The following is a 27,819-nucleotide window of genomic DNA, read 5'->3' as shown; positions in this document are numbered from 1 at the left end:
CAGGGAAGGTTGGAGAAATGATACTATAGTTGATGAAATAATGTAATTATATATTACTCTTAAAAAATGGAATCAGCTCAAAGAGCTATTTACAAAGCTGTCCAACTCTGAGGATTAAAAACTGACAAATCATAATTTACCTCATTTTTTTTTTTTTTTTTTTGCTTTTCTAAAATGTGGGGTTTTCCATGAAAAACAACATGTTTTATGATACGAGGAAGGAAATCTAATGGACTGAAATATAAATTCAGTTACTGGGAAATGAAGATATATCCAAATGTAGAATTTCATATCAACAATGCATGAAATCTGCCTCATGTCCTTTTTAGGAATGAGAGGGATATAAATAGATATGTATGTCCATCTGACTAAATGGGAGTCAAATGGAAAATTATTGGATTATGTTATTTTAGGAACAATTACTTTGAAATAATGTCTACTTTGATCAAAGTAGCCTATTAAAAATGATTCTTTTTCTTTTTCTTTTCTTTTCTTTTTTTCTTTCTTTCTTTTTTTTTTTTTTTTTTTTCTTTTTTTTTTTTTGACAGTCTTGCTCTGTTGCCCAGGCTGGAGTGCAGTGGCACAATCTCGGCTCACTGCAACCTCCGCCTCCCCACCTCCTGGGTTCAAGCAATTCTTTTGCCTCAGCCTCGCGAGTAGCTGGGATTACAGGCACATGCCACCACTTCCAGCTAATTTTTTGTATTTCTAGTAGAGACAGGGTTTTGCCTTGTTGGCCAGGCTGGTCTCGAACTCCTGACAAAAATGATTCCTTCTACATGATCAAGTGAGGGCCTTCATTTAAGAGGATTCATACAGCCACATTTTGTTCCCCAAAGGCAAGTTGTTATAAAAGGTTTAGAAAATAAGATAATATATATAAAGCATTTCTCTCAATACCTTTCATACAATAAATATCCAATAAATCTTGGCCATTCATAATAAGGTAAACATAGAATAAGCAGTGTGATTAGTTTGATAAAGACAGATAAGCAATAATCATAGTAGCTCATCTACTGGCTCTAGCACTTCTGTTTCTGCTTAGAGACTTGGTTTTTATTTCTAAGGAAAGGCTGAAAAATAATGTGTTATGGCTCAGACATTTTAATGAGACAACTGAATCTCATTTTAGCATTTTATAATAACATCCACTGTGTTTAGTTTCTCTGCTCACTCCCAAGATTTCCATATTTCCTCAGGGTGCTTCCCTGGCTTTCTTAGCTCAGTGACTTGTAGTTCGTTAAGCAACCTGATCTGCTTTTGATCTCTTCTGGCTGTCAGCAGCTTTCCTTGATGTAGTCATGCCAAATGATGACTCTGTTCCAGTGCATTTCTTGAATAGGAATTGTAGCATTTGCCACATGACTTAAATCAACTCAACATGCACAGAGCATTGAGTAATTAAGTTACCGGAACTGGAGGAGAATGTTCTCATGCAAGTTCTTCTCTGTATCCTCTTTCTTTCTGTTCTTCCTCCCTGCAGTCACACACTCTCTCTCTCTCTTTTCAGTATCTGAGTTGAAAACACGTTTAAAATTCATTAACTATACCTTCAAGTGGAAGCAATGTCCATGTCCAGAGATTTATAGGAAAAACCAGTTCTCAATTTTGTCTATATTTTATCTTTGGCTTACAGCTACTACTTTGTAACTATTACATGTAAATTGTTCATTTCTGATATTTCCGTTTTTCCCCTTATGTTTGAGGAGAGGAAACAAATAAGCTTTTTTAAAACTAACATTTTACAGTAGTCCTCCCCGCCCATCCAATTCTTTACTTTCCTTGGTTTCAGTTACCCATAGTCAACCTTGATCCAAAAATATTGGGGAAAATTTCAGAAATAAACAATTCATATGTTTTGCATTGGGCACCGTTCTGAGTGGTATGATGGACTCTCCCGCCCTCCGCCTTCATCCCTTCTGGCACGTGGATCCTCGCTTAGTTCAGCGTATTCTTGCTGTATACACTACCCACCTGTTCGTCACTTACGAACCCAAGCTTTTTGGCAATAGGGACCAGTTTCATGGAAGACAGTTTTTCCATGGACAAGCCAGGGAGATGATTTCAGGATGATTCAAGCGCATTGCATTTATTGTGCACTTTACATCTATTATAATTACATTGTAATATATAATGAAGTAATTATACAACTCACCATAATGTAGAATCAGTGGAAGCCCTCAACTTCTTTTTCTGCAGCTAGATGGTCCCATCTGGGGGTGATGGGCGGCAGTCACAGATCATCAGACATTAGATTCTCCTAAGGAGCAGACAACCTAGATCCCGCACATGCGCAGTTCACAGTAGGGTTCTGGCTCCTGTGAGAGTCTAACGCTGCCGCTGATCTGACAGGAGGCAGAGCTCAGGCGGTAATGCTTGTGATGAGGAGCGGCTGTAAATAGACATGAAGCTTTGCTTGCTCGCTGGCCACTCACCTCCTGCTGGGTCGCCTGGCTCCTAACAGGCCACAGACCAGTAACCGTCTGTGGCCTAGGGACTGAGGACCCCTGACTTAGGAGCCATCTTGGTTATCAGACCAACAGATCACAAAAAGGGTGAGTATAGTATGATAAAATGTTTTGAGACAGAGAGACCACATGCATGGAACTTTTAGAGTATATTGTTATAATTGTTCTATTATTATTATTTTTAATCTCTTACTGTGCCTAGTTTATAAATTAAGCTATAGCATAGGTATGTATGTATAGGAAAAAGTATAGTATATATAGGTTTCAGTACCATCTGCTGCTCCAAGCATCCACTGGGGATCTTGGAAGGTATTCTCCATGGATAAGGCAACACTACTGTTTTATGATTTTTTTAGTTAAAAAAATTTTATTGAAGTAAAATATAAAATTTACCATCTTTACCATTTTTAAGTTATATTTTAATATTAATATCTATTTAGCATAGGAGCTTTAGACACCTCAAAAAATGTAGAGAAGAAAACATTTGTATTTCTATAGTTCAATGATAAATAATTCTTATATTTTGTTCTGTTTATATCTGGTAGGTGAGTGTTTATCGCATGTGCATACATATATGAATTATTCTATTGGGATCATGATGCACATAATTATTGCAATTTTTGTTCACTCATTTTCTGGTTTATAATAGGATAATTTAATTTTATTTATTTACATATATTCTATTAATATTTTCTTTCTGATTGTCTATTTGATAAATTTTTAAATAGTCTCTTCCTAACACCTCCAATAACATTTAAGAAAATGTACACAGTATTCCTGTTAATTTACTTGGTAATCCTAAATGTTAACATATTTTGTAAACTATACAATTTTATAACTTGCTATAAATTTATGTAGTGTATTCTTATAAATAAGATGAATGTTTTAGAACATTCTAACTAGCAATTGAACTCCTTCTACTTTCTTTTCAATTTTTTTCCAGACTTTGGGTACTGTCATTTTTCTTAAAAACATTACTGCTGTTTAATAATTATTATGTAATAACATTTATGAATATAGTTAAATAATTACTGTGCTACCATTGTTGCATCTCATACTCCCCCCACCCCACCGCCCCGCCCCGAGCTTCACATTTGGTGTTCTTTCAGTGTGAGTGGGTGGGTGTTAAACTTAGTCCAGGCCAGGCGCGGTGACTCACGCCTGTAATCCCAACACTTTGGGAGGCCAAGGCGGGTGGATTGCTTGAGGTCAGGAGTTCAAGACCAGCCTGACCAACATGGTGAAACCATGTCTCTACTAAAAATACAGAAATGAGCCGGATATGGTGGTGGGCGCCTGTAATGCCAGCTACTCGGGAGGCTGAGGCAGGAGAATTGCTTGAACCTGGAAGGCAGAGGTTACAGTGAGTGGAGATCGCACCACTGCACTTCAGCCTGGGCGACAGAGCAAGACTCCATCTCAAACTGAAAAAAATTGTTCCCCCTTGTTTTGGAATGATAGTTTCACCAGAAATAGAGTTCTAGACTGACTGACTTTTCATCAGTATTTTGAAGATATTTTTGTTTTCTTCTGGTACCTCTTATTACTGATAGATGTGTTGTCAGTAATTTTCATTTTTTTGTACATAAGCTGTCTTCTCTCTGATGACTTATATAATCTTCTTATTGTCCTTATTCATTTTGGCTTTCCTTGGATATGTATGGTATGAATATATTCTTTTAAAATATTTTGTATTGCTCTGTATTTAGAGCTTCCTGTTAAAATACTGATGGCTTCCTTAATGTGTAGACAAATTTCTCAGCCCAATTATTATGTCTGCCCAAGTATTACTTCACTTTTCTCTTTTTTCCTGAAACTCCTTTTTAGATGTACATTGGTCTAATCCCTTTTAGCCCCTTGATCTAATCCCCATGTCTCCTAACATCTCGTTCATATGTTTAAAATCACCTTCCACCTTTTGCTATTATCTTCATGCATTCCTCATCATTATCTTCTAGTTCATTCATTCTCTCTTGACTCCGTTAATTCTAATGTTTATGTTATCAATGCAGTTACTTTAAATCATAATGATTCTTGTTTCCAAGATTCCTAATACGTTTTTATCATGTTCATTTTGCCTCTAATTTCTTATTCTTGTTTTGGATATTTATCTTCCTTTTATCTCATTGATATTTGTAAAAATATATTAAAGTCCTTTTCAGCTTTAGTTTCATCTGAAATGAATTCATCTTCCACTTAGTGATTTTTGTAAGTTGTCCTTCAGAATCACTAGTTTCCTATGTGGTGTTAGAATGATGATTTTTATAAAAGTGTCAAGTTCACAATTGCAGATTGAACTGTTCATTCTATTCTTTACCCCCTTCTCTACTGCACTTGACTAGTCTTTTTAAAAAAAAAAAAAAAGTCAGGAAATTATGGCCTATGGGCTACACCTGTCCTCTTTTGTAAATAAAATTCAGTTGGAACACAGCCACGGCCAATCATATACATATTAGCTATGACTGTGTTTGTGTTACAACTGCAGAGTTGAAGAATTGTGATAGAGACCTATCAGGGAATGTGTCCCTCCCTGAGTCCCTTCTCCTGACCCCCAAAATCGTTCACTGTCTTTTGATGTTTTTTTCAATTGCTTTAACTTGGCCTGCCTTTGGTACCCAAGTCACAACCAAAGCTTCTAGCAGCAGCATGGAGCTCCTGCCCTGTGGACATATTAGGTTTATTGTAGATCCAGTCTCCACACTAGTGAATGACCTGACTGGGGTCTGGTCTGGGAAGCTCTGGCTACTTACTCTTGCTGCCCCAGGCATAGAGTTGCATGTGGGCTACAGCCCTAGGAAGCCGTGAATTGTAGATGTTTTCATCCTCCTTGCATGAGTTTGGGAGACCACTTACCACTCTGGGTTTCCAGTACAGAGACTGGTTCCTTTCCCTCCTATCTATTCTCTCCCATCCCCAGTCCCCACATAAGCCAAGATCTTTACTTATTCCTCCACAATCACAGTTCGGTGACTTCTACTTATGCCCTGTTTATTAACTTGGGCTCCTCTACTATTTCTGGTCCAAGGAGATATTTACATTTTTTAAAAGCATACTATGTCTGCTTAGTTTCCTCTTTATATGTTACCATTCACTGCTCTGTGTTTTCAACAGAGGAAAAGCTCAGGCTATAAATTCGTTGTAAGTTCTGTTTGACTGGACTTCTGTATTCACCTTTATATCTTACATTTTTCCTCACTGAAAATTATAGCAGAAACATTTTTCCATAGTATTTAATATACTTCAAAAACTGCTTAGGATGGTTTCATAATTCGTCTCATGAAGTGCTGTAATTTAGTGAGTAATTTGATTCTTGTAGGAAATTAGACTCCTCCCAGTTTTCACTACTCTTAAGTATATAATGTTGGACATTCTTATTCATAGCCCTTTTAAAAGTTGTATCTCTGGTTGTTTCTTTAATGTAGATTCAGATTTATAATTACTGGATCAAAGGCAATGAACATTTTTTCAAGTTCTCAATATTACCAAATGTTATAAAAATGCTTTCTAGAAGGAAAACTGATTAATTTTAATGGGTGAGTTGTTTCTTAAAGTAAAACAGAATAATAAAATGTATGAAATTTACATTAGTATAGAATCTTAGAGACATTATGATCTCATACCTTAATCATGTAACAAATGTTTATTAAATTAACAGAAAATAAAAAGTAGATTCTTTCCTCATAGCTCATAGACTAAAAAGAGGACTGTTGATGATATGAATAACCACTATGCAGTATACAATTTTTTTCATTATATAGAAACACAGAAGTAGTAGTTGTTAGGTATACTTGGAAAATTATATTTAAATTGGACTTAGAAAGATCTGTCAAATTCTCCCAAGAGGAAAAAAAAAATAGAATTTCAAGAATGGGAAAGAGCATGAGCAAAGTCACCCATCCTGTAACCATTTGGACTTTGATTATTTACTGGTTCCTGATCCCAGAAGTCTCTCAATTTATATCAGGTATATATCTAACAGATATAAAATATTCATACCTGAGATGGGACTCATTGCAGCAGAATTCACAACCAGGGTGAAGACTGTGCACATATGTGGTTTTAAAAAGCCTCCCAGCTGGTAATTCTGATATGTCTTTCAAAGTAACTTGCTATGACTACTCTCTATCACTATTTTACATGTATTAGCTCATCTAATCCCTATGCCATAGAGAGGATCATTAATCCTCTCTTTAGTGATTGGGTAACTGCAAGTTAGAGATAGTAAATACCCTACAAAAGGTCACATAGTGCAAGCTGAGGCTGGATCTGGGCCTGAGGAAGCTGATCCAGAGCTCACCCTTTTAGCTCAACACAAACACCGCTTCCTTTTGGGGTTCACTGCACAGAACCCTTCAGGGAAGGTTGAGAAGACAAACATACAAATATAATTGCACTGAAGTACAGTAACAACCATGAGAAAGTAGGAGCAGGGGGCAGAGTGGAGAGTGAGCCTAATTCTATCTAATTGGTTAGAACAGGCTTGAGTTAGGTAGTACCATGAGAATTGAGTCATGAAGTATAAATACCAGATGAAAAAATTTATAGGAGAAAATTTGAATAGATGGGCCACCAAGTTCAATGAGATGAAATTAATGTATCTTCGAATTTTGAGCAATCTGACATGATTCAAATACTGGCTGAGTAAAGAGAAGTGGAAAGCAGTAAAGACATAGACGTAGGTAGTGGGCAGATCAATCCCACATAGACAGGCAGGAAGATTCTGAGTGAACAAGGGGTGTGTGTTTGATGGAGTGGGGTGGTGTTGGAAAGGAAATGAAGGAGGAGGCAGACAGGCATTTCAGGCAGAGGAAATGTCCCAGGGCCCCAGCATTCTTAGAACACAGTGACCATTAGATGATAGAAAATGTTTTCTGATTATAGAAGCTCTACAAATGTGTATACTTTATAAGGAATTTTCATTTTACTCTAAATGCAAGTATCCAGCCATTGAAAGATTCTATTGGGGGAAATGGAGTGATATGATTTATGTCTTGAAAGTACTGCTCTGGCAAGAGGAGAATTTGTGAGACCAGTTTGGAAGCAATTGTGATTTTGACAAAGGAGGGAGACAGAGGAGCTGGGAAGAGCTAAACAAATCTTTTTATTTTTAGGGACAATCAGTGTTCTAGATAGTAACTGTTTAGAATTTTCTGTAATCTATGTAACATATAAATGCTTCTTAATAAAATTGTGTCATTCCATGATTTCCTTCAAGTCAGTGGTATGTAGGTTACTGTGATGTTTTACTGTTTGAGATATTTGCATTTCTTTCCAGAAGATTTGAAAGAAACATTTTCATGTGTGATTTTTTTTCCAGTTGACAAGCCTCAAGTATTTATCTTTCTCCTCAATCCTTTCTCCACACAACATGCATGTGTACTCAACCTAAATCAACATTTTTCAGTATTCTTTGACTTTTTTAAACTATGAATCTCAAAATATGTATTACTTTTGTGTCCGGAATTGGTTCCTTCCGGTGGGTTCTTGGTCTTGCTGACTTCAAGAACGAAGCCACGGACCCTCGTGGTGAGTGTTACAGTTCTTAAAGATGGTGTGTCCCGAGTTTGTTCCTTCGAATGTTTAAATGTGTCCAGAGCTTCTTCCTTCTGGTGGGTTCATAGTCTCGCTGACTTCAGGAGTGAAGCCACAGACCTTTGCAGTGATGTTACAGCTCATAAAGGTAGTGCAAACCCAAAGAGTGAGCAGCAGCAGCAAGATTTATCGTGAAGATTGAAAGAACAAAGCTTCCACAGCGTGGAAGGGGACCCAAGTGGGTTGCTGTTGCTGGCTTGGGTGGCCAGCTTTTATTCCCTTGTTTGGCTCCACCCATGTCCTGCTGATTGGTCCATTTTACAAAGTGCTGATTGGTCCATTTTACAGAGTGCTGATTGGTGCGTTTACAATCCTTTAGCTAGACACAGAGCGCTGATTGGTGCATTTTTATAGAGTGCTGATTGGCACGTTTACAATCCTTTAGCTAAACACAGAGTGCTGATTGGTAGAATAAGGATAGATTTTGTTATTTCTTGCAAACCGTCTCAGAAGTCCTTTGAGAGTGTGTGGTAGTAGGATAATACATGTTACACTATTAACTTTTAGCAAACTTTACTTTTGTTGAAAACCTTGTAAGTCTGGGATTTCAATTATTCTTTGCTATTAATAAGACCTCATTCAGCCCATGTTAACTTAAAATTGGTATATTTGGCTCCTTCCTAATACTGTAAGTACTTTAAGGCTTGGCTGAGTGCAAACAACTCACAGGTTTGAGCGGACCAATTATTAGGCAATTTTCCTAACTCTGCTTCTATAAGAGTTTCCTTATCACTTACTGAATAACCATTGTGTCTTTTTCCCTTAATCGCCCAAGAGGAACCATTTATTGTCCTGTCCTGAAGGGAGTTCCTCCTAGATCTGGTCGAACCTTTGTATGGTCATCAATTAAGATTTAGATCCCCTGATAGGAAACCTCCTGGGCTAAGGATTTTTGATAGGAAGGCTAGGGTTGTCAGTGGCCTCAGTGCTTTCGGGCTATGCCCTTGTTTACACTGACAACAAGGTGGTATTGGAGTGTTAAAGGGTCATGGAGAAGACCTTCAATTATCAATTATAGGTTTTTAATTTACCCTGGCTTTTAAAGGAATAGGGTACACTGTTTTTTCTTTACTACTTCCATCTCTCTTTCTTTCTCTTTGACTTCTTCTTTGTGTCTCTCTTTCTGACTCCCTCTTTGTCTCTATCTCTTCCTCTCTTTCTCTCTCTCTCTCTCTGACTTTCTGTCTCTTTCTCTCTTTCCTTTCTGCTGGTCTTTCCCTGCCTCTGCTAGCGACTTATGCTGCTGTTCTCCCCTCTCCTTTCCCTTTTTGATGGCTTCAGCAGTGTAAGACTGCCACCTCCTTAGGTTTTTGCACTGCGTGCAATAACTCCATGATTTCCTTGTGGTATTTAATGGGGGTTCCCCCAGAGGTTAGGAACTCCCTTTCTTTCCATATTGCAGCATGGGCATGTAGGATTAGATAAGCATACTTACTATCTGTAGCAAAGTCTCCCAATTACAACTGAGGAGGTCTTGCTGATTTCAGGAATGAAGCCACGGACCCTCATGGTGAGTGTTACAGGCTGTCCCAGGATTCCTCGGATGGTAACAGATCATGAGAACAGTCGTCCAGGACAGGAGATTAACACTGAGAAAGCTGCGCCAGTGTCCAGGAGAAAGTCCGTTTCCTGGCCCTAATGGTTAAACATACCTGGAGCTCAGTGAGGGTGATGACATGAACTGGCACTTGCCCTAGGCACCTTCAGTCCTGTTGTTGGATCATCTGGTTGGGGGCTTCTGACCCAGAGAACCTTTGTCCTCTGGGGCAGTGCACCTTCCAGTGATTGCCTCTGCATAGTGGACATGGGCAAGGGGGTAGTTTGCTTCTTGTTGGACAATCTTTTTTTAAGGTGTCCTTGTAAACCACACTGGTAACAAACCCTACCAGGTGATTGGCCTGCTCCATTTTCTGTCCTCTCTGAACCACCAAAGTTTGTTTGTCTGAGGGCCATGACTAAGGCTGTGGCCTTTCTCTGATCTTGCTTTTCCTTTTCACCTGTTCCTCTTGGTACCTATTATAGAACACCAAGGTTGCCAGGTTTAATAATCCCTCCAGATTTTTTTCAGGGTCCAGGGCTCACTTTTGGAGCTTTCTCCTGATATCTGTGGCTGACTGGGAAATAAACTTATCTTTTAGGATCAATTGACCCTCAAGTGATTCAGATGACAGGGGAGTATATTTTCTTAAGGCCTCCCTTAGCTGCTTGAGGAAGGCAGAAGGATTTTCTTTCTTTCCCTGAGTTATGGTAGACATCATTGAATAATTCATGGGCTTTTTCCTAATTCTCCTTAGTCATTATAGAACACAGGTCAACAGATGTTTGCAACTCCAGTCCCTATGATCTGAGGCAAGGTCCCATTGGGGATCCATACTGGGGATGGCTTGCTGACCGGTAGGGAATTTGTCCCTTTCTTGCTGTCATTCTATCATTTACATGAGTAAGACACCAGGTATCTCCAAACTCTCTGGCTGCAACTAAAGCCACATTTTTTTCATTAAAGGCCAGGGTTTGATCTAACAATAGCATGACATCTCTCCAAGTGAGATCGAAGGTTTGCTCTAGACCCTGTAGGACATCTGTGTACCTATCAGGATAATCTGAAAACTTCCCCACATCTGCCTTGATCTGCTTTAAATCAGAGAGGGAGAAGGGGACATGTACCCAGTTTGGGCCAAATTCCCCTCCCACTACAGCTTGAAGGGTACATAACTGATAGCCCGGGGCTTCTGTGGTCCCTTGGAGATTTCTTTCCTTGTTTCCTTCTGGGTAGGTGAGATTAGAGGAGGCTTATCATTAATAGGAAGGGGAGCTATAGGGAGGCTAGGATATTGGGGGTAAGCTGAGAGGTCCTTCTGTGGGATGTAAATTACAAACTTTGCATAGTTGTGGATTCTCTTTCAGTGAAAAGAAAGCTTGGACATAAGGTATTTCACTCCATTTGCCTTCCCTCTTACAGAAAAGGTCAAGCTGCAGGATAGTGTTGTAATTTATACTTCCCTCAAGTGGTCATTTTTCCCCATCAGAGAGAGTATTGGGGCCAAGCCGTAGTGCAGAAAAAAATGAATCACCTCTTTTTCAGGGTTTGCTGGTCAAATTGGTCCCAATGGCTTAGGATGCATTTCAAGGGTGAGCCTGTTGATACCTGTGTTTCCCATCTGAAAGACAAAATCGCCCACAGTTTTGGTTTATTTGTTTCTCCCCCTGCCCAAGAATCTGCAATGGTCCCTGGACCCTGCTGATCGGAATAGTTGCACTCACCAACGCAGCAGCAGAAACACCTCTTGCCCAAGAACCTGCAACGGTCCCTGGACCCTGCTGATCAGAATAGTTGTGCTCACTGACCCAGCAGCAGAAACACTCGTTTTCCTCCTAGACCACAGGGAGGAATGAAGAAGGTCGGATTTAGTGGTCCTTACCGACTCGTTCTCGAAAACCTGCACCCTTGCCTGTACTCCCAGACCACAAAGAGAACCAAGAAAAATTGGATTTAGTGGCCCTTACCGATGCATTCTTGAAAATGTGTTAGAGTCCTAAGCATTCTCCTGATAGTATTGGGACTTTGCCCCTGTCCTAAAAGATGTTATGCCCCAAAAATGAAGTGGAGGGCCATACCCTGAGGGAGGGAAGGGATCTCCAGGGTTGGAAGAGTGACGCCTTTTGTCCTCACTGGAATAGAAAGGATATCATTTCTGAGGCTCCCCATATCCTAGCATGAGGATTAGCTTTTGTCAGGCCTGCTAGTCTGAGGAGGGATCCTAAAATTCCAGATAGTGACCCCCGCCCCCATGATGGGGCTTTGGGCAAAAATTATGTCTTTCTGATTGGTGAGCCTGGGAGCCTAAAGAAGGTAACAGAGTCCTGAAGTTCATATTAGAAATCATTCTTATAGGAGAAACTAGAAAAGCACCAGAGACAGGGAGTGGTTTTTAGAAGCAGGACTAGCCTCGGAGAAGAAAGGCAAGAGGAAGTTTGTCTGACAGGTATTAGGACCCAGGAGACAAAGGTCAGGATAGATAGGCTATATGGGCGAGTTTCACTTGGGCGACGTAACTTTGAGAGTTCCACTTATGGCCGCGGGGTCAACCAACTTGTTGTCGAGATCCCAGAGCTAAATGGCTCTCCTCCCTGTCAACCTTGGCTCAGCCCAGAAGTACAGGAAAAGCGGAAGCTGGTTCCAGGCAAACCAACACTAGAGAGCCTTTTCCCAGAAAGCCTGACACCTGTGTCTGTAGTCCAGTGGCCACGCTAGTTGCTTTTAACTGGCCGACAGGTGCCCAGTATTTAGCCCCCGAATTCTAAGGAAAAATAGGACAGAATAGCAAGTGAAAGGGGTCCGATGGTACTCACTGCTTGGCAATAGTCGATAGTCCCTTTGTGGTTGCCAAAATGTGTCTGGAATTGGTTCCTTCCAGTGGGTTCTTGGTCTCGCTGACTTCAAGAATGAAGCCGCAGACCCTCGTGGTGAGCATTACAGTTCTTAAAGATGGTGTGTCCAGAGTTTGTTCCTTCAGATGTTCAGATGTGTCTGGAGCTTCTTCCTTCCAGTGGGTTCATGGTCTCGCTGACTTCAGGAGTGAAGCCACAGACCTTTGCAATGAGTGTTACAGCTCTTAAAGGTGGTGCATCCAGAGTTGTTTGTTCCTCCTGGTGGGATGGTGGTCTCGCTAACTTCAGGAGTAAAGCCGCAGACCTTCGCAGTGAATGTGACAGCTCATAAAGGTAGTGCGAACCCAAAGAGTGAGCAGCAACAAGATTTATCATGAAGAGTGAAAGAACAAATCTTCCACAGCATGGAAGGGGACCCGAGCAGGTTGCCGCTGCTGGCTGGGGTGGCCAGCTTTTATTCCCTTATTTGGCCCCACCCACGTCCTGCTGATTGGTCCATTTTACATAGTGCTGATTGGTCCGTTTTACAGAATGTTGATTGGTCCATTTTACAGAGTGCTGATTGGTGCATTTACAATCCATTATGTAGACACAGAGCACTGATTGGTGCATTTTAACAGAGTGCTGATTGGTGCATTTCCAATCCTTTAGCTAGACACAGAATGTTGATTGGTACATTTACAATCCTCTAACTAGACAGAAAAGTTCTCCAAGTCCCCACTCAACCCAGGAAATCCAGCTGGCTTCACCTCTCACTTTCGGTGGTGACTTTGCCATCAGAAAGGAGAATTAATGAGGAAAATTAATAATTTAAGAAAATTTTTCAAGTCATTTAAGTCATTAGTCATTGAATTCTAAGATTTGATGCCATTTATATATATTAAGAAAAACATAACAAAACTGTATTTTCTCCTTTTTACTGATTGCCTGCTGTTCTGACCCAGCTGCCTGGTGAAAACCACAGCTAATTACAGATGATTACGTCCCTGTCATTTTGAGTTAAGGTACATTTTATTTTACAAATTATCTGTGATTGTGTTACAGTGTGTACTTTGCAAAAATGTTTGCTTTTAGAGCAATAGCCAACTTAGTTTAATGCAAAGCCATACGATTCTGTTTCTTTCAGGGACCTGGTATAAACAAATACCACATGAAAGCATGGTCTACACATATGTGGTACAAGTTTACCGTGAGATTATAGTCATTTACAACAGTTCATGAGAATGTTTCATTCTCCATAACCGAGTCATTTCTTTTTCCATTTTTAATTGGCAAACTTCTACTCATTCTTCTAAATGATTCAGCTAAAATGAATATACTTAGCTAAAATAATTCCTCTTCAGCAAAGCTGTCTGATGAACTTGCCCTACAGGAGAACCTTAACAAAGATTCACTGATAGCCACATAAACAGTGATTTGCAGAAGTGCCTGACAACATGTTAAATATGAGAGTGTAAATGTCAATAACTTTTCAAATCATACTGAGAATTTCATCTTGGTCGGTATCACTGGTGATTGTTATTCTTTTCAAAAATGTTAAAAGTCAGAGAATGTGAAATATTGGCAAAGATGTAGATTAGTGAGAACGCTTTTACACTGGTGATGGAAATGAAAATTGATTCGATCCCATGAGAAACCATCTGGCAATATCTTTTTGTTTGTTGTTTTGTTTTTGAGACAGAGTCTTGCTCTGTCACTCAGGCTGGAGTGCAGTGGCCCGATCTCAGCTCCCTGCAACCTCTGCCTCCTGGGTTGAATCCCTCCCAAGTAGCTGGGATTACAGGTGTGCACCACCATGACTGGCTAATTTTTGTATTTTTAGTAGAGACAGGGTTTCGCTATGTTGGCCAGGCTGTACTCGAACTCCTGGCCTCAAGTGATCCACCCACCTCGGCCTCCCAAAGTGCTGGGATTACAGGCGTGAACCGCCACACCTGGCCATGGCAATATCTTATTAAGTCAAAGATGTCTATACTCTGACCCAGCACTTGGCCCCTAGATATATACTACAGTGCACAGGTGACCAGGTGAAATACATAATGGCATTCATATTGATAGCAGCAGCACCAAAACCCTCAAATATTTTTCAACAAAATAATAGCTGAGTGAATTATGGTATCTTCTTTCAAAGGACATCTGTTGAACTGTGAAACTGATTGAACTGTATTTGCCTGCATTAAAAATGGATAAATCTTATTAACACAAGCTTGAGAAAGAGCAAGTTGTGGGAAAAATATGAACAGTGTGATTTCCGTTTTTAAAGTTCAAATATATAGACAAGTACAGTAGTCTCCCCTTATCTGTGGGGAATAAGACCCCCAGTGAATGGCTCAAGCCACGGATAGTATCAAACTCTATATGTACTATGTTTTTCTTATACGTACATACCTAATTATACTTAATAATTAGGCCAGGATAAAACTTAATTTATAAATTAGGTTCAGTAAGAGATTGATAACAATTACTACTAATAAAAATAATTATAACAATATACTGTAATAAAAGTTATACAAATGTTGTATACAAATGTTATTTGCATACAAAAGTTATATAAATGTGGTGTCTCTCTCTCTCCCTCTTAAAATGCTGTAATATTTTCAGATTGTGCTTAACCACTGGTAACTGAAACCACAGGAAGCAAACCCATGGATAAGGGAGGGCAACTTCACTCGTTTAGGGATAGCAGGGGGATGAGAAACACAAAGTTAAAGGTTGTAGTTACTTCTGGGCCTGAGACAGGGACAGAGAGGAACACACTGAATTTTTCCAAAGCATTGGCTATGTTCTGCTTCTTAAACTGGAAATGTAGTAGGTGAATGTTCATTTAGTCTTTACATGTTACACACATGTTATGTATGCTCCACAGTACATCTTTAATAATTGTATTTAAGAGGAAAGAAAAATAGGCAACCACCCAGGAATATGTTTGAATTTGAGTTGAAATTCAGTCATCTGGGCCCCATGAATGTGAAATATGTGATTGTTCAGCCTTTCCTATACTTTATGAAGAAATTGTATAATAGCATATTCAAAAATAAGTGTCATTAAAGAACATAAGAAATTTAATTAAAGAACAAACTATGTTTAAGACTTTATATATTTGCACATGGCGGTGCTAATAATATGAAACTTATTTGGGAAAAACAATCTGAGAAACTGGCATATTTTATGGTCAACAATTCAAGTAGACATTATTTATAAGCAATTAATACATTAGAAATAACTTCCAGTGTCAGAAAGCTGTTCAGTACTTAGAGAAATATAATCCATTAATTTTGGTTACCCCTTCTACTAGTTCTGTGTGAAGCTGGGGAAACAAAAACCACATTTACTATTTTAATAGAAGTAATTTAACATAGAGAATGAAGTTAAACGCATGTTGAAGGATGTTAAATGCAGAAAGAGGATGCTGAGGAAAATGTGGAAAGTGGCTGCCATCTGTAGGGCCAGGAGAATACAGTGAAGAGGTTGGGGTTAGCAAAGAATCTAGAACTTTGGATAGAGAGCTCTCTGGGGCTTGGGCCTGGACCTCTAAGGAGAGTTACTACTGCTGCAAATGGGGCCTGAGTGGCGTGGAGGGGTACCCTGAAGAGTTGGGATTGAGGAGGTCAAAGATGGGAGCCTCCACAGCTGGGACTGGAGTGCTTGGAGAAGGGGTTCTTCCTGGCTGCCCTGGTACTTTTGAGGGGTGCAGTGATACTGGATTTGAGATTGTGGAAACAAGCCAGGAACTAGAAACACCTGCGGATTTGTGGCGGTGAGAAGTGTTTGGAGGCAACGCTCATGAGATGAACAAATCTCTTCAACCATCTTCCTCCTCTTCCTCCCACCTCCAGCCTCTTTCTTCTCCCTTCATTGATGAAACGTGTTGGGAAGCCAGAGGGCAAAGGAGAGAGGTAGTTTGCTGAGCTGCCAGCACCAGTGTCCCAAGCCCTAGTACAAAAAAGTTTTGGAGCTAAGAGACAATATCTTAATAGCTGAAATGCTGTTTATTTATTTTATTCTTTAGTATTATATTATTTATATTATTCTAAGGTGGTCCCATCCATCTCTCTTACAGCTCTTCAAGTTAAGAATACATGGAAGAGATTTATAACTCTTAAGATATTTAAACCATACTGTACTCTTCTCTCAATGAGCGTTTCTTAATATTGTCTTCTCACTTTAGTTCTTTTATGGTTGCATTCTAGATAACCTCAAAGATGATTGTGTCCATTTCCAAAATTTGAGTAGAAAAAGTAAGAACAGATGTAATACGGAAGATTCTGACCAATGTCCAGTATAATAGAAAGATGTTTTGCTTACTCGAGTCACGCATTTCAGTTAATAAGTCTGTGTCGTACCAGAGGATAAGAAAAAGGTCAGTACGTGGAGCGATAGGTGGGCAAAATTCATTTCTACATGAAGATCCATCTAAAGATGGGAGCTGAAACAATAGAAGAGCTAACCTTAAAAGTCGTAAGCCCCTGGTAACTAGAAATGTTTGTATACAGGCCAGAAGACTAAGGACATTACATAACTCATTAAATAACTGTGTGTTCTTTAATTCTCATGACTTCATCTCTTACACCTGATATGAAACTTTGGTGTCAGTCAATATGTTCAAGGTCAAGAGAAATGAATCAACACTAGTGACCCCTCCTAAAGCTAGCAGAGTACAAACTTGTGGAACTTTATGCTCTATCAAATGATGCTATTTGTATAGATATCACAATTAAATAATGGAGAATTCATTTCATTTCATTTTGGACTATCCCTTACTAATACAGTACACTCATTTAAATTATCTAAATGACCACTGTGGCCTTGTTTATAATGATGGATACGTGTTAACCTTTTCTGTCTCCCAAGGCCAAATGTGTGAAGGAAGTTCATTGTCAACAGCGTACTTTCACCATTTGTCACATCTTTATTCCTTGACCCATGAGTAACTAGCTTGGAGAACTTGCTCATATCAGACCAAGACTTAGACCCTAACTGATGATGAAGGATGACTTCCTCCTCTTTGTGAACACGTAGATAAATTGAAGAGCACAACAAGCAGTGTCAGTAGGACCCGGAGGGATCATCTAGTCCAGCCAGTGTCATCCGAAGTATCAACATATGGTGTGTCATCATGAATTATGAGGTGTGTCTTAAGTCTAAAATAGGTCATAAGTAATTCATTACCACCGATAAAGAATGTGTTTGAAAAAACCTGTGACACATTCTGTGTTGTTCTTATACAAACGCCATTCCCACTCCCAACCTGAAGCATCGCCTTCAGTGCTTCTCGAGATGCCGAGATAAGTGCTCAGTTTCCTGTTTGGTAGCAATGGTAACCGTGATGGTATATGATGCTGTTAGTGTAGTAGCAGCAATTGCCGCAAACACTTCTATTCCTCTTACTGCATGTGAAGCACTGTTCGGTGTCCTTATGTATTTACCTATATAAAATCAATTATCTTCACAATTCTGTTAATTAGACACTATGATTATCCCCATGTTACAGATGAAGAAACTGAGACACAGAGAGGCTACATATTTGGCCAAAGTGCAAAACGAGTAAAGGGAAGAGCCAGGATGCAGACCCAGCCTCCAGGGCCTGTGTTCTTGGTTCTAGGGTATATTGCCTTTCTGTGTGCTTTTGCTGCTAGCAGTAACAGTGGTAACAACGATAATAATGGTCAAAACTTCCATAGCCCTTTCTCACCTCCAGGCACCATTCTAGGTGTTTTACCTATATTCACTTATTTATCCCTCATGGCAACTTGAGGAAGCAACTTCTATTGTTATTTACGTGTTACAGCACAGCCAGTGTGTTTTGTCTGTCTTTAACCCATACAGTGGACCTGTCCATGGACGTGCATCATGTTTGAAAACATAACCAGTTGTGTATGGAGGGTGACATGTTGAGAATTATCTTGTAGGAATGATTACATAAGCAGCAAAACTCAAATTTATGAATATATCCTTTTATTCATTTCCATTTAAAACAGTGTTCACCTTGAAAATCTCTTCTGTTGAAGATTACTCCTGCGAAACACCTGTTGAAGAGTATACTTATAAAACCATTCGGTTCTTGCTAGCTTTCAGTATAAACTAGTGTGCCCAGAACAAATAGAATTTATGACAGTGGTAAGGTATTGTGGGATTTGTATGTGTGTTATCTCTGTCCTCTTTCATACATTTATGTGATAAGGAGATCAATCTACATATATTTAATTGTTAGTGATCAGATTCTTCTGAAATCCATCTTTTGGAGGAAATAGTCCATTTAAATAACATGTTTTTTGTAGTATGCCGTTGGATCTAATGATCCACCACTGGTAAGACTAAAACATTTTGAGAATTTTCCAGAAGCTGTGGAAGATTCCTCTTCATTTATTCATCATTTTTCCCATGGCCTCCTTTACTGGCAGCTGCTCTGGGATCCTGGTGCTAAGCAGTTCAGATGGTTAACAGATCTCTGGTCAACTTCTGAGTTCATTGATTTATCATTTCCCATTCCTTCCTCACTTTATGACAGTTGGTCTTTTGTGCCTAGCATTACTAAAACTGTTAGCACTATTTGCCAAATTGAATAGATGTTTTGTTTCAGCCCCTATCTTGTTTGATGTTGTTGCATTTGACTAACTTCTCATAGCTCACTATCCTGTTAGCTTCCTTAGCCCCACTCACTCCTGATAACCTCACAATTCCTTCTGAATCTTCTTTTTTCATGACCTTCTCTTTCTCTGCTGCTTCATGAAAGTTGGTATTCTTCAGCTGTTCAACTTTGGCCTACTCGTCTTCTCACTGTGTACATGCATTCCTCAAGTGGTTTTATCGAAATTCAGAGTTTCTGTTATCTGAGCTGCAAATTCATACATGCAACTACCTGAAAACTATAGCTGGATGTTCCACTGACATCTGAAACCTAGTGAGTTCAAAACCAAATGCATTTTCTTTCCTCTGAAAGCTACTCTTCTTCCTCCTCCTCCATCTCAAAGCCACCCAGAGTATACATCCATTTGGAATCCTCTGTTCTCCTCCCTACAGCACTCATCAATGCACATTAGAATCTCCATGTGGCCTTTTTATGAGCCTTATCATGGAGATTACTTTTCTTTTTTTACTTTATAGTTTGGGGTTTTCTTCAACTTTTTTTTAGAATCAGGGGGTACATGTGCTGTTTTGTTACAAAGATATATTGTATGATGCTAAGGTTTAGGGTTACGAATGATCCCCTCAGTCAGGTAGCGAGCATAGTACCCAATAGGTAGTTTTTCAACTCTTTTCCCCTCTGTCTCTCCCCACTCTAATAGACCCCAGCATTGATTGTTCTCATCTTTATGTCCGTGTATACTCAATGTTTAGCTGCCACTTTTGAGTGAGAACATGTGATATTTGGTTTTCTGTTTCTGCATTATTTCACTTAGGATAATGGCCTCTAGCTGCATCCATGTTGTTGCAAAGAACGTGATTTGGTTCTGTTTCATGGCTGCATACTACTCCATGGTGTATATGTACCATATTTTCTTTATTCATTCCACTATTGATGGGCAGACACCCTGGTTGCTTCCATGTTTTTGCTATTGTGAATAGCACAGCAATGAACATACAAATGCATGTGTTCTTTTTGGTAGAACAATTTATTTTCCTTTGGGCATATATACTCAGTAATTGGTTTGCTGGGTCGAATGCTAGTTCAACTCTTAATTGTTTAAGAAATCTTCAAGCTACTTTCCACAGTGGCTGGACTAATTTACATCCTCATCAACAATGGATAAGCATTCCATTTCCTCTACAGCCTTGCCAGTATATGCTGGTTTTTGTCGTTGTTGTTGTTTTTTGTTTTTTACCTTTTTTTTTTTTTTTTTTTTTTTGGAGATAGAGTCTCACTCTATCGCCCAGGCTAGAGTGTAATGGTGCGATCTCGGCTCACTGCAACCTCTGCCTCCTGGGTTCAAGTGATTCTTGTGACTCAGCCTCGCAAGTAGCTGGGATTACAGGCGCCCGCCACCGTGCCCATCTAATTTTTTGTATTTTTAGTAGATACAGCATTTCGCCATGTTGGCCAGGCTGGTCTCGAACTCCTGACCTAAGGTGATCCACCCACCTTGGCCTCCCAAAGTGCTGGGAATTACAGATGTAAGCCACTGCACCCAGCCTTTTTTTTTTTTTTTTTTTTTTTTTTTTTTGACTTTTTAAGAAAAGCCATTCTGACTGGTATGAGATGAAAAGAGATTACTTTTCAAAATGACTTAGGTTGGAGCCCTGTCAGGTACATTCTGAAGACTCCCCAGTTGATTCTGAAGTTTACATCTTCATGAAGGAGCAGTAACCTTCCATTCAATTACCAAGCTCTGCAAATTTTACCCCCTAAATATTTATTGTGTCTGTATCTTCCCTTCTGTCTGAATTTGACTCTTGCTTTTGTCAATACATATGCAGTATTTGTGGAAGGCAGTGAGGCCAGACATCAATGTTTTTACTATTTCTATGTTTTTTGTTTCGCTTTGCTTGTTGGTTTGCTTCACTCTGTGGAGAGACTGGGCGTTCTCAAATTATTCTCCCAGTGCCCAGTCACTAGCTCTGTGAATATTGAGAGGCAGAGTTGGGGCGCAGGGCAATGATTGATTTGATGGTGCAGACTTACCAAGTAAGGTTTGAGTCTAAAACCAAAAGTCGAGCCTGTGGTACCTACCACACAGCATAGGTCCTGACTGTGGCATATATAGCATGCTCCTGGTGGGCTGATTTTATAGTTTTTGGAGACCAAGTGTAGAACCCAATCTCTCTGCACTTACACCTACTTTGCAAGCATCTTGCTGCCTACATTGATCTGCTTTAAGTGACTACAATGGTGTCTGTTTCCTAAAACTGCACCCAGAATAATGTACAAACCAGACTTACATGGAAAACAGTTGGATTTTAGAAGAGGCTTTCTGATCTGATTACAGTTATTTCTTTTCCTTTGTATCTGTTACGTGACTTCCTTCCTACTTGCTGAGGCAGGTTTGTAGATGCCAATGACACTTTTTGGAAGCTCACAGCAAAGCAGCAACTCTAAGCTGTGATTAACATTGATTGAACTTGGAGACTTGTATGAATTATTCCAATTCCCTACTCAAAAAAAAAAAAGCCAGACTCTTCATGATCATGGTTCATTCCAGGGAGTGGCATGTCATGTTCTTGCTTTAATCTGACAGTGATAAACTGGTGTTTGCCCCACAACATGCCACTCTGTGGATGGCATGGATGTATTGGAGTGCATTGGCCAGTGGGAATGTCTGACATTTTTCTTTCTGTCCTCTGGCTGGGTTATTCTTTGTATTTGGAAACCTAATGCATGCCTTCTGATACTAGCCCTTCAACATAATATAAAATCTTTTTGGCTCAGAGAGGTCTTTAAATTAAACAAAAGTTGAGATGATTGGAATTACTCAGTCATGCCAACAGTCTCCTAACAAATGTGTTTTAATATTTGGATTTGACCGTAATGCAAGTTTTCCAGGAACTCTATCTTTGTTCTGTTTTTAATAATGTTTCTAAATGACCCTTCAAGTTTGTGAGATTGTAGTGTTTGGTATTTTTTTTTTATTTACATAGTCACATACCAATTTTGAAGATGATAAGTAATAGCCAAGATGATATGTTGTGCAACTCGATGTGCTACAGTTAAGAGAAGAATGGTGTCCAATCTTCTAAATATATTCCTTATATATTATTACATTGAGCATATTTATATATAGCATTGTGTATGTACAAAATATATTAGAGTTATGAATATAGAAACTCTAGAATATGACATTCTACTTTTACATTTATCCAACAGGCTCTTCCTTCTTAATATAGTGAATAAGTAACGCAACATTACCAACAAATAACTGTACAGGTTTTATATCACACTGAGCTTTGGAAATTTGGATGTGAGTTTTGGTGGTTTACATCACTCTGAAGACTTAATATCCTTTTTAAGGAAAGCCTTGGCCTTAATTAGGGCATCGTCAAAAGCACTTTCTTTCAAACAGGGTCTTAGTACTTCCTCTGCATTTCAGACACTTGACACACAGAGGTGAATAGGATAGCCCTTGGCTTCAAGGAATGCAAATTGTAATCAGAAACAAAGATGCACAAACAAACACGTTCAATGAGATAACTAACAGCTTTTTCATTTTTAAAAGAGTTTTCTAATAGCTAGCTTAGCACTTTAAGTTCAACTCCTAGTTGAGGCTGAGGTGATTTAAGTAGCTAACCCAAGATTATAGAGCTAATACAAGAACTAGACTTGGATCCAGATCTGTTTAACCAGTGCTTTGATTCTATCCTGTATCATTCGTACATGTTCTGTAGAAAAGGGAGATGCGAAGTTGAGGGGAGATTGACCCTCTTATCTTGAGGTAACAGTTGAACCAGACTCTGGGAAAGGATAAGTAGAAGTTCAAAACTGGTCATTAAGTGGTGAGAGTATGTTTGGTGGGTGAAGAGCATGGGGAAGGGTTGGAGAAATGTGAATAAGCGAGACATTTTGCAGATAAACAAGAAGCTCACTATGACAGGAAGATACAATGAATTTATGTATTCATTCCACAAAGAATTGTTGAATGCATATTGCCTGTGGGAGATTATTCCAAGTACTGGTAATACAGCAAAGTGAGTAAATGGAGACTGACTCGTAGGAGATGAGAGTAGAGAAGAAATCTGTCCTCAAAACAAGCAGACTTGTTCTGTGACTCATTAAAGACCCGAACTACCAATGCTGGACTTTTAAAAACATCTTTTTACTTTGTAGTGGCACAAGTATTGGTGTGACTATATCCAGAATATTTTAAAGCAACCTCCAGACATATCATTCCACAGGGGGTACACTGTAGAGAGAGATTTACTCAGTATACAGTTGGGAATTCTAATAATTTGAGCTGCTTAGTAAGGAAAAAGCTGCCTGGAAGCAATAAGAATGCACATCACTGAAAACACCCAGACATTGGACAGGTATGTTTCATGACCTTCTAGAAGGAGGACTGTAGATGAGATGAGGCTGCCAGCAAATGACTTTACAGTTTTTCTAGAGCTGAAATTCTACATGTTTCACACTGTGCACAGGAAATTCTATAAGTTAGGGGGAAAGATAGAAAAAATAGAAAAAAATAGTTTTTGCATGCATTGATGTACAAATACAGTTCATATGAATGGGCCAAGGACATCGATAAAATTAAGTGAAAATTAATTTAAAATAAGAAGGAAAATTATGATAGCATGCATTTTCTTATCTGTTGAATATTCTATTGTTTCAATATTAGAGTAAAAATGAAGGCCCAGAGGATGGTTGTCACCATGTAGAAGACTTTGTCACAGGCAGTCTGTGATCTTTCTCTACTTCCCCAGCTAATGAAGTCCTTCTTTAGGTCACCAGACCTGGTAGATGATTCTGCAGGTTTCTAGTGGTAGCATGCCCATACAGGATCCTAGACCCCAAGATACTGTATGAAGTCATGGATGGTATGAGGTCATGGGTGTGTATGAGGTCATGGGTGTGTATGAGGTCCTGGACGTATATGATGTCATGAAGAAAAGGACAGTTATTACTTCTACTTTTTAACTTAAAAATGGAAAATGAAATAATTGTGACCAGTAATGAAAACATTAGCCTTCCTTGCCTCTGGTTTTTAGGTTTTGCAAATCAGTCAAGGTGAGAGATTAGATTTTTTTTTTCTATGCTAGTGTATGTTATTAAACATGAGGCTAATAGGATTTTACTTTCTTCATTGGGATTGAAAAGTTATTATTTACTTTCCTCGTTGGGATCGAAAAGTCATTACTTGAAGACTATAATGTAGTAGAAGACAAGCTCCCTGAGGACAGGGGTTTTGTCAGTTCTGTTTGTGGCAGTAATCAGTGCCTAGAGCAGTCCCTTGAATCAGTAGATAGTTGATCGATGTCTGTGTCATGTATACATTAAAAACTGCTCAGAGGCCAGTTGTAATCTCAGCACTTTGGGAGGCCAAAGCAGGTGGATCACCTGAGGTCAGGAGTTCAACAACAGCCTGGCCAACATGATAAACCCCTGTCTCTACTAAAAATACAAAAATTAACAGGGCGTGGTGGTAGGCGCCTGTAATCCCAGCTACTTGGGAGGCCGAGGCACAAGAACCGCTTGAGATGGAGGTTGCAGTATGCTGAGATCGTGCCACTGCACTCCAGCCTGGGCAACAGAGCAAGACTTTGTCTCAAAAAAAATAAAAATTTTAAAATAAAACTGCTCATAGACTTTTGGGAACACTGTGTCACCTGACGTTGCTAGAAATAATTCACTGAAATGATAAGGGCTGTTAAATCTCGGCCTTATTTCCTTTAAGTGATATAACTTGTCTTCCATATATTCATAATCCTTACACAGCTTTAGGAAACTCTCAAATTTATGACATGATTTAAATATATCCTTAATATGCATCTAGAAACATCGTTAAAGAGCAGAATTTCCAGCTACATGAGGCTGTCGTAAGTGATACAGCCCACAGGAAGTTGACTACAGATGTCTTGTCATCTGACCCATCCCTTTCTACATTTCTGACAAGCAGTCAGCTACTTTCTGAATAATCCCAGTGACAAAGTGCTCACCGCCTCAGAAGGCAGGTTACATCACTGTAGGAGTTCCGTAAACACTAGCCATCCCTGTTACATAGAACTACATCTCTAACTTCTGCTCATTCAACTTCCTCCTTCCTTGAGATCAACAGAGAGAATGTCAACACCCAGTCATCCATGAGACCACACTTCAGCTCTTTGAAAACAGCTCCTGTATTTGATCTTACACTTCCTTAGGCTGAACTCCACTTGGTCCTTAGAAAAACAATAGCAGCAATAGCTCCTGTTTTTTGTGCATGTACTTAGCTAGCACAAAGTCAGTTTCAGACATTTTACACCCGTTGTGGCTAATCATCACACTAATGTTAGAGATTTTATTAAACTCACGACCATATAATGCAACTAAGATCTAAAAAGGTTAGGTAATTAGCCCCAAATCATAAGGCACATTCAGTGGATGGGTGACCTGGAATTTTAAACCCTGTCTGCTAGATTTCAACATCTAGAATGTTATTTCCACTTAAGTAACTATTTATACAGCAACTAACCCATCCAACAGCAATTTATTGCCTAAGTCAGGCACAAATGGAAATAAGATGGATTTCCTTTCAAGTAGCTCAGTCTAGTGGGGCAGAAGACACACAGTTACAAATAACTTTAATATAGTGTGGTAGTTGATATTGAATCCCACCTCCTCAGCTTGCGAACTATAGAAATGTGGGCAATCTCTTTGTAGTTCATTTTTCTCTGATGTAAAGTAAGCATGTTAATCATCTACTTCAAAGGGTTTTATGAGGATTGAATGGAACAGTACGGGTAACATGCTTAATACTATCCCTGGCATGTAAAAAGTACTCAGTAAATGACAGCCTTAACTCTGTATGTACAAGATGCCCCGGAATCACCAAAGAGGGACACTTCATCCTGCTTGGAGACAAGTGGCAGGGAATGGAGAAAAGCAGGCCCCGTGGGGAGGTCAGGGAATGCTTTTCAGGGGCAGTTACGCCTGGAGATTAACATTTGCATTGAGTCTGCGGAAGGTACCAGGACTAGAGGGAGATGGATGGTTTGAAAGATGGTTGGAAAGTTGACTTTGTAATGATGCTACAAGTCATGGTGTAGGCTTTGCAATTCTTCCTGTATTCAGAGTGTAGCTGAGAGGGCGGAGGTCACTGAACAGTTTTAGATTGGGTCTCTTCTGGATGGCTTTTAAGGCTATGAGGAGGAGCATGGATCTGTGGAAGACTGGAGATGGGAAGCCAAGGGTAAGAGGTTTTCACAGTAGCCTCAGTAGGAACAATGAGGGCATTTGTACCAGAATAGAACAGGAATGGAAAGGATGGGGTCAGCTGAAGAATGGAGGTAAAAACAACAAGATGTTGGAATAAAGAGAGGGAGTTGAGAATGAGTCTCCTGTTTTGGCTTAAGTTACTTAGGTCAGGTGGTGGTGCTACCAGTGAAGGGAGAATAAGGGAGGTGGCAGGTTTAGAGAAGTCCATGAGGAATTCTGTTCGGGTGAAAGTTTCATGTGTTGAGTCTGGAGCTATGAAATACATGGGCTATGGATATGGGTTAGAAATTCTCCAGCATCCAACCTGCAAGAGGTTACCTGGGCACAGGTGAGGGATAAGAAGCAGACAGGCAGGGAGAACCCTGGATCTGCCTACACTGGTCTTAGATTTTACTAAGCCCAAAGTCATCCACATTTGCTGGGAAGAATGTGCACTAATAATACAGCCTTCCTAGATTCCCATGCTTAAACTAATGACATGGAGGGAAAAAAGAGAAAACTTCAGCTTTATAAAAGAAAGAAAATATATTAGAAATGCAGACAGAGTCTCCTGGGAGAAACGGCAACCTTACCTTAAGAACTGTAGTGAGAGGTTTTGCATTTGTTTGTGTTTTTTTTTCCATCAGATGTGTTCTATCCAAAGTTTTGTGTTTAAATATGTACTTTTCATTGTTGAATTACTTCCTAACTGGCTCTGGTTTCTTGCTATCACCATAATGGCAGACATTTCTTCAGCAATCTTCTTAGAGGTACTTCTTGATATTAATCTAAGTGGAATCTGTAGGCTACCTAAGGCATTCATGATTCCACAGGCATGAAAAGAGGATAAACTTTGGTGTTAGATCAGGCTTTCAGTTATGAATGTGCTGCTTATTACCTGTGGACCCTTGAGCAAATTAGCGCCTTATTTGCGCCTTAACTTTCTCAGTTGTAAAAGGAAGTAATAATGTCTGCTTTATGGGCTTAATTCTAAGGATTATGTTAAATAATGGATAAAATGCATCTGACATGTAATAGATGCTGTACTAACATTACCACCCATGTTATTATTTTTTATTTTTCAGAAATTTGGTCTTTAGGAATAAACTTGTATTTTCAGTCAGTTGATAATGATGATGATGATGATAGAAAATAGTTACATGTTGCTTTACTCTGTGCCAGGCATTATTCTAACACTTTACATCTCTTAACAGATATGATCCTTATAACTGCACTGTGAGGCAGGCTCTGCTATCATGCCCATTTTACAGATGAAGAGACTGAGATTTAGAGGTTATATAACATGCCCAACTGATTGGTTTGGGAATAATCAAACTGAGATGATAAATTCTGCGCAATTTCTTTTTACAGCCCTCTAAAAGGAAGCCTTGATCATCGGCTTCTCATGTCCGTATTTGGATGTTTCCAAAATGTGTGCAGAACATATGCTGATTAGGGGAGTTAACAGAATTTTCTAACATTAGCTAAGATGTTTTCAAAATTGCCTTAATGCTCCACTAACAGTGTGACACTCTAAATAATGTTCTGTCT

At 39.3% G+C, this 27,819-nt stretch overlaps 1 protein-coding gene and 1 long non-coding RNA gene across 3 annotated transcripts in view; both read left to right on the top strand.

Annotated features, from left to right (window-relative positions):
* Positions 1-27,819, top strand: part of LOC105474638 (formin 2) — a 399,919-nt gene that overhangs the window by 251,823 nt on the left and 120,277 nt on the right. The window lies entirely within an intron of this gene.
* Positions 537-27,819, top strand: LOC139357278 (uncharacterized). The gene is made up of 4 exons (XR_011610232.1): positions 537-2,555; positions 16,640-16,809; positions 17,469-17,577; positions 27,640-27,819. It is a non-coding gene; the product is annotated as an uncharacterized lncRNA (long non-coding RNA).

Source organism: Macaca nemestrina, chromosome 1 (genome assembly GCF_043159975.1).
Source record: "Macaca nemestrina isolate mMacNem1 chromosome 1, mMacNem.hap1, whole genome shotgun sequence".
NCBI lineage: Eukaryota > Metazoa > Chordata > Mammalia > Primates > Cercopithecidae > Macaca > Macaca nemestrina.
This window is presented reverse-complemented; position numbering and strand designations above follow the sequence as displayed.